The following is a 6,606-nucleotide window of genomic DNA, read 5'->3' as shown; positions in this document are numbered from 1 at the left end:
ATGTATACTGAGACGTACAGAGAGGCGGGAAAGACTAGTTTGAATACGCAAAACCCTGCAGTAGCTTGATTATACCTGCCTTTGTAAACACACTTATTGTTTCATAGTTTCTGTTAGAACATTAAAATCATCCAAAACATTTAGTCCACCAATTGTTTGTTATAGGCCTGGAAGACCTTTAGTAAAGTTATCTTATGTGGTTGAAATTTGACAGTGCAGTGTAGAGTGCCCTTGGTAATGATCATCAAACTCCTTCACATTCTAACTTGCATTACACAAAATGGAGCACATTTTCTCCATGTCAAATCACATATTTATATATGATTATTATAATGAGTAATGTCTGCAAGGACATGTCAATGGATGCACTGAAAAGACAAAAAAGTTGCATGACAGTGGACATAAAAGAAGAGGTTCCCTTGCGAATTTTAAGTCCAACACAAAACTAAACAGTTATTAGTGTCATCAGTCTCTCAATCCAGCAAAACATTACTGAAGAAGTTAAGAAAGCTGGGATGTATTCAGTACAAATGAATACAACACAAGATTTGACATCTAAGTATCAATGTAAGATATGTGACAGATGGCATCAATGAGATAATAGCTAATAGCAGTGATTGATTGTGAGTTCTGTACTGGGGAAAATCTTGTTTTGCTGAAGAGAGTTTTGGAAAGGGTTGGTATTGACATCAAGGAATGTGTTGGTGATTGAATAGATGGGGCTGCAAACATGCAAGAGCAGTACAAGCAATTTTTGCACTTTTCAGACAAAAGGCACAGTTCATGTTTGGTGTTATGCACATATACTTAATCTTGTGTTAGCAGACACAACTGGAATTTAGTGTCAAGTGAATCACTTTTCTCCCTGTTAAATGACATCACCACATTCATGCTTGGTCCTACAAATGCATGAAAGTGTGGGAGGTGGTCAGTAAGAACAGGAGAAACAGGAGAAAGGGTTATTGTTCCAACAGGAGAAATACAGTGGTGGTCCAAAGACCACAAAGTTATTTATTTTAGTTATTTTGGAAATCCTGATGGGGCATGTTTTCATTGACCTTGACCTTTCATTGACCAGTAACCACCATGATAAAGATGGAAAAAGACAATGCAATGTAGCCCACTGTGAGAGTGAAAGCCAGAGGATACTTAGAGGCATTACTCCATACTAAGCACTTTTTTTTTTTTAATTTGCTCAGACTACACCACTGTCAAATTACTTTCAGACAAGTGGCATGGACTTGCTAACTACTCACTGCATCGTTATGGGCAAAGAAGACAACTTGAAAAGGTTCACCTGTTATTTTGAAGGTGTTAAAAATATACATTTGCACAGAATTCTACAGGAGCACGATGATCATAATTTTAAGGTCCAAATTACCCTCCCAGAAAAAAGGAAGGAAGAAAATGGTGATGCCAGGTGAGATGGCAGTGGATGAGCCATCTTCAGATTCTCTGAAAGAGTACAGAGTCACAACGTCATCACGTTGACAAGATGACAACGTCATCATGGACACTTTTCAAGATATCATCTACCAACGGTACACAGCAAGTGCAGCTCTATGTTCAGATTTTGCGTGCATGGATCCAAACTATTTTGCTGAAATACAACAAAATGGGCTCCCAAAATCAGCTCTGGTGAAACTCAGTAAATTATTGATCTTCTATGATGATCACCACATGTGTCCTGTGTGACAGTGTCACAGTGGAGACATTACAGGCAGAACTGACAAACTTGGCAGCACACTGGTGTAAGGTCCACACACTTGGCCCAATGAAGGTTTCCAGTGGTGGATAAAGGTTTCTTGCGTGTTCGGTCTTTTCAGCGCGCAGAGTTATTCAATTTAGATTTAACTCAAATCTGACTCCATTTTATTATCTAATCTGACTCCATTTTAGTATGACCTCGAATTTAGGTTGAAAGGCAAATTGGTTGTTTGTCGGTCTCTAATTATTCTGACATTTGATTATTCTAGTTAACTCTTTACTTATATTTACTCGTTCATTAGGAATCTATGTCGCACAAACTCGCCAGTTTGACCCTTAGCCAGAGGTTTATGACTAATCTGTTTAGCCCCCACAGTTACCCATGTAATGCTCCAAGCATTAGTCAGCGGTTCTGCTAGACCCTTTGTCTAGCCCCCGATAGTTAGTATAACTACGTACAACTTAGTTAATGCTGAAACAATATGCATGGTTAACGTAACTGAGTACAACTTAAACTAAGGTCAAGCGGTTAGTCAGAAACCCATAATCTCACCTGATGCGCCCCATGCTTCATCTAATCTGAGATCTAGTATGCACGTAACTCTGGTCGCAGATTTGCGGAAACATACGCCTTCACTTAATCTACTTGAGGAAATAATTTCATAGTAAATCAAAGTCAAATGTAACAATTTATTATCAGTCAGGTAAATATGTATTATGCCAATTATCTCCATAGCCAATTCAACGATATCAAATCAATACAAGACATCAAATTCTCAAAGACGAATCTAAGAGTAACAAACATACCTGACTTTTAGTAAAATACATAGTACAGAGTTTGTGGAGACACTCCATACTACGGGCTCTCTGACTACAGAATCACCCGACCCATTTGCTGCAATCCTTTAAATACAAAACCAAGATAAAACATCCCCCAAGTGGAGGCATGTACAAACAATTGGAATTTACATTAACCCAGGTCCCAGACCTGGGTGGTTTGCACCTCAATGGGAACAGGAGGTAATTTGCATGGAATGACCCTCTACAGTAATCAAAGTATCTCTTAACTCTTAGGATCTGTATTATCTTTTAATCTACTTTTGTAAGATTAAGACCATTGTACCACTCACCCTGAGACTATTCAAATGAAACCAAACATGACTGTAAATCTTATTTGCATTCATATAGAACATTATACTATTGACCATTCTGAGTGAATCAAGTGGAGGGAGGGGATGAAAAGGAACTGATGCATATGTGAGAGACGTTTTCCCGCATTTTCTCTCAGTGAGATGTGGAAACAGATGTCTGTATGTTAATGCACTGTGTGTGTATTGTCTGTCTCAGAAGATCAAAGTGTCTGAGGTTCTGTAATTCTTACAGTTTTCCTCCCTTTGACCACATGGGTCAATTCCAAATGATTCCCAAGGGGTCACTTGTCAGACACTTGTTGTAGTCCTTGTGATGTTGTATTTGCAGTTGTAGAGGCCTTTAGAAAGGCCTTTGTGTACACCATTCTCAACAGGTGCATGTAGCTTGAATTCAGCAGGTGGATGAACGGGTTCTGTAATTCTTACACTGGGAAAGGCTGAAGAGGTAAACTTTAAGAGCTAAAGTGTACAGACAGTCGTCACTTCTCTAGTCTATCGTTATGGGTGACCCATGTCCTGGGCATTCTGAAGAGGGGCGCATAACTCTTGTCGAGGGGGAAGCCCCTCTACGGAGACTGGCACCTCCACCCACAAGTAGTATTTCTGCTTTGGAAGACATTCGCCCAGGCAGCCATCAATCTCTTTGCGTCATGCGAAAACACAAACTGGCCTATGTACTTCTCACAATGGGACGAGGATGCCCCTCTCAGCGTGGTGCCAGGCCCAATGTGCTGCTCTACACATTTCCTTCCCTGTGCCTGATAACGCCTACCCTGGCCAGAATGAGAGAATGGAGCCTGATTCTAATTTTGATAGCACCCAGGTGGCCCAAAGCACCATAGCTGGCAGAGATCACTCCTCTATAAGGGGGAAATATTCTACCCTCACCCAGACAGGGTGGCCTCTGGGCTTGGCCTTTGAGAAGGCAAACTTAAACACATTGGGGTTCAGAGCATCAGAGGCTGAATGCTTTATGTCTTGTGTGTGCCCCGTGGGTTTACATCAACAGGACCAGCACTTTCAGAGAGAGTGACCAGCTGTTCATTCAAAATCAGGTTCCGTTCTCTCACCCAGACCAGGGTAGGCGTTATCAGGCTAAGAGGAGGAAATGTGTAGGTCAGCAGTGAGCCATGGATGGGCATCCTCGTCCAAGAATGCAGCAAAAAGCTACAACTTCCAGAAGCTTTATAGCCTCAGAGCACACTCTACTATGGGCATGGCTGCCTCTTGGGCTCTGTTTAAGGGGTTATCCTTGCAGGATGTCTGTGCCAGTGCAATCTGGGCCTCTCCCCATAAATTTTGTCAGATACTACCAGCTTGATGTTACCCAGATCCCAGTAGCTCATTCTGTTAGGGGGGTGGGTTCTTCGTAGCCTTGTGCTCTTAGCCACTTTACTTCTCTTTAAAGGGTGAGGACCATGCCTAATCTCTGTCTGGGAAACCGCCTGTTAATGCTGCTTTTCTTTTTAATTTGTCAGCATCTACATGCTGATTCTTACATAGCTATGCTTGATAGCTCACTTAATAGTGAATTTCTGAAACCACATTATCTACTTCAGTATTGTTAAACAAGCACCATTTTAACATAAGGAATAGCTTTCTTTCTGATAACACTTAATCCCTGTTCACACCGCCAGCGACTTAATAACTAATGTTATTATAGACTGCACATTCTGGACATACCTTTAGAAAATGAAATCACAAACTATATCACTGGTAAAACTAAGATATCATTCTAATTTGACTAGGAATTAGACATCAAATAAATAAAAGTCGCATTCTGCATTTGGAGAGTGTTGTTATATAAACTACAGCAGTGCTCAGTGCATTAAATCATTAACCAGTGCTAAACTGCTCACTGCATCATACAAGTCACAACACAAACCCTCAATGTATGAATCAAACTCACTTATTTTCCACACAATATTTTTTATATCCATGTATGTGGTTATAGTCAATTCACATAAAGCAGTGAAATCATTCCAGATCTCTGTCTCTGTCCTGTTCTGCCTCTGTCCTGTGAGAGGCACTGATAGAGTCTTCACTCCTATGCGCTCAATGCACGTCACAATTCCGGATTGGCTTATACCGGCTGACAAACTTCCTGTTACACTGACCGCAAAATTCTAGCTCACTTGACCGACAGACAGACCGATAACCGGCAAACATGGCTCTCATTTACACTCGCTGTCTTCAAGACCTACCTCGTCTTACTATCAATGATGTGGACCGACTTGCCAAGAAGTCATGCCCCACTCCCTCCAGCAAACGGGAAAAGGGATTCAAGATGTATATCGCCAGCTACATCGATAATTACGAGGGTAAGTCGTTACGTTGAAATGTTATTGTAGCAGCTAACGTTAGTGTTAATGTTAACTGAATGATTAGATGGCTAATGTTAAAGTTAGCTGTTTTGTTCGACTATGACTGACAGACTTGTCAGCTAACTTTCGATTTTGAGTTTGTGTGAGTTTTCTTTTATAGAGATACTGTCAAGATACTGTGTAAAAATTTAACATTACAGTCTCGAATTGAGTGTTCGTCATCCTTCCTCACAGTGTCAATGAAAGACAAGGTGACAGGAGAGGTCAGCGTAAGGGCAGTCTGTCATAGATCCATGAAGAAAAGTGAAAAGGCACACGAATTGAGAGTAGGGTTATTGTTAGGGCAATGGTTAGGCAAGCTGATAAATTGCCTGTCAGCTTAATAAAAGTAACATTATCCAAGCAAAATAGGCCTGTATCATATTGTTAAAAATTAATACATTTTCATATTTTGTCTGTGAGCCTCAGAATACAGCATTATTTTTCTTGTTAATGCTTTATCTGTCAAGCAATATCTCATCTAAGCTTCTATTTCTCCCTAGATGGTGTTAAAGCACTCAAAACCTGTTGTTTTGGTGAGCAGCCATTGTTCCTGTGTGGCGGGCTGTGCCTTATGCAATCATTTGGTTGCACTTCTTTATCAGACTGCCCATTATTCGCAGCTAAACATTCCTGCTGTTCCCCCGGTGCACAGCTGCACAGACACCGAGCAGATCTGGCATAAACCAAGGACACTGGTAAGTCATGTAACATGTGAACTGTACTATTACTGTGCATATTGTAGCTATTGTGATGCCATGTTGAATGTGTCTCTGATGTTAGGGTGTTAGGCCAGGCACAGTTGGAGAAATGGAGTTTTGAAAACCCAGAAATTCAACAACAGACTGTGTAAGGTGAGATTATCTTTACCTAGTATCTCGGAGTGGTTTTTACATGTAACCCATTTTATGTATGTTGTGGCAGAAGTTTGGTGTAGTGATTTTTACTTTAATACAATTTTTTTTTACTGGTAATATTTTTCAGAAGTTCTCTCTACAAGGCGCTGGATGGGGAACTGCCGGATCTTGGTGTACAAAGACTTTCCCCCTTCAGGGGGCGTGCTGTCATTTCAGCATAAACCACTAGCAATGAGGGAAGTCATCAACATCCCATCTGCCCTTGCCTTACCCTCCCCCTTCCCATCCACAGCTACAGGCTCGAACCACCATCCTGTGCCTACAGGTGTATCTCAATAAGTCACCTTTATTTATATAGCGCTTTTAACAATACAGATTGTGTCAAAGCAACTGAACAGCATTAATTAGGAAAATAGTGTCAATAATGCAAAGTGACAATAGTAAACACTCATTTTTCAGTTAAAGACAGTTCATCATTGAATTCAGTGATGTCAACATCCAGCTCAGTTTAAATAATATCTTTGCAAT

General features: G+C 40.7%; 1 long non-coding RNA gene across 1 annotated transcript; it reads left to right on the top strand.

Annotated features, from left to right (window-relative positions):
• The first annotated feature begins 5,081 nt into the window (after positions 1 to 5,081).
• On the top strand, positions 5,082 to 6,378 carry LOC107582152 (uncharacterized). The gene is made up of 4 exons (XR_001608910.1): positions 5,082 to 5,179; positions 5,725 to 5,919; positions 6,005 to 6,075; positions 6,206 to 6,378. It is a non-coding gene; the product is annotated as an uncharacterized lncRNA (long non-coding RNA).
• The last annotated feature ends 228 nt before the right edge of the window (positions 6,379 to 6,606 follow it).

This window comes from Sinocyclocheilus grahami, unplaced genomic scaffold (genome assembly GCF_001515645.1).
Source record: "Sinocyclocheilus grahami isolate Dianchi unplaced genomic scaffold, SAMN03320097.WGS_v1.1 scaffold40.1, whole genome shotgun sequence".
Classification (NCBI taxonomy): domain Eukaryota; kingdom Metazoa; phylum Chordata; class Actinopteri; order Cypriniformes; family Cyprinidae; genus Sinocyclocheilus; species Sinocyclocheilus grahami.
The sequence above is the reverse complement of the archived record's forward strand: the minus strand, read 5'-3'. Positions and strand labels throughout refer to the sequence as shown.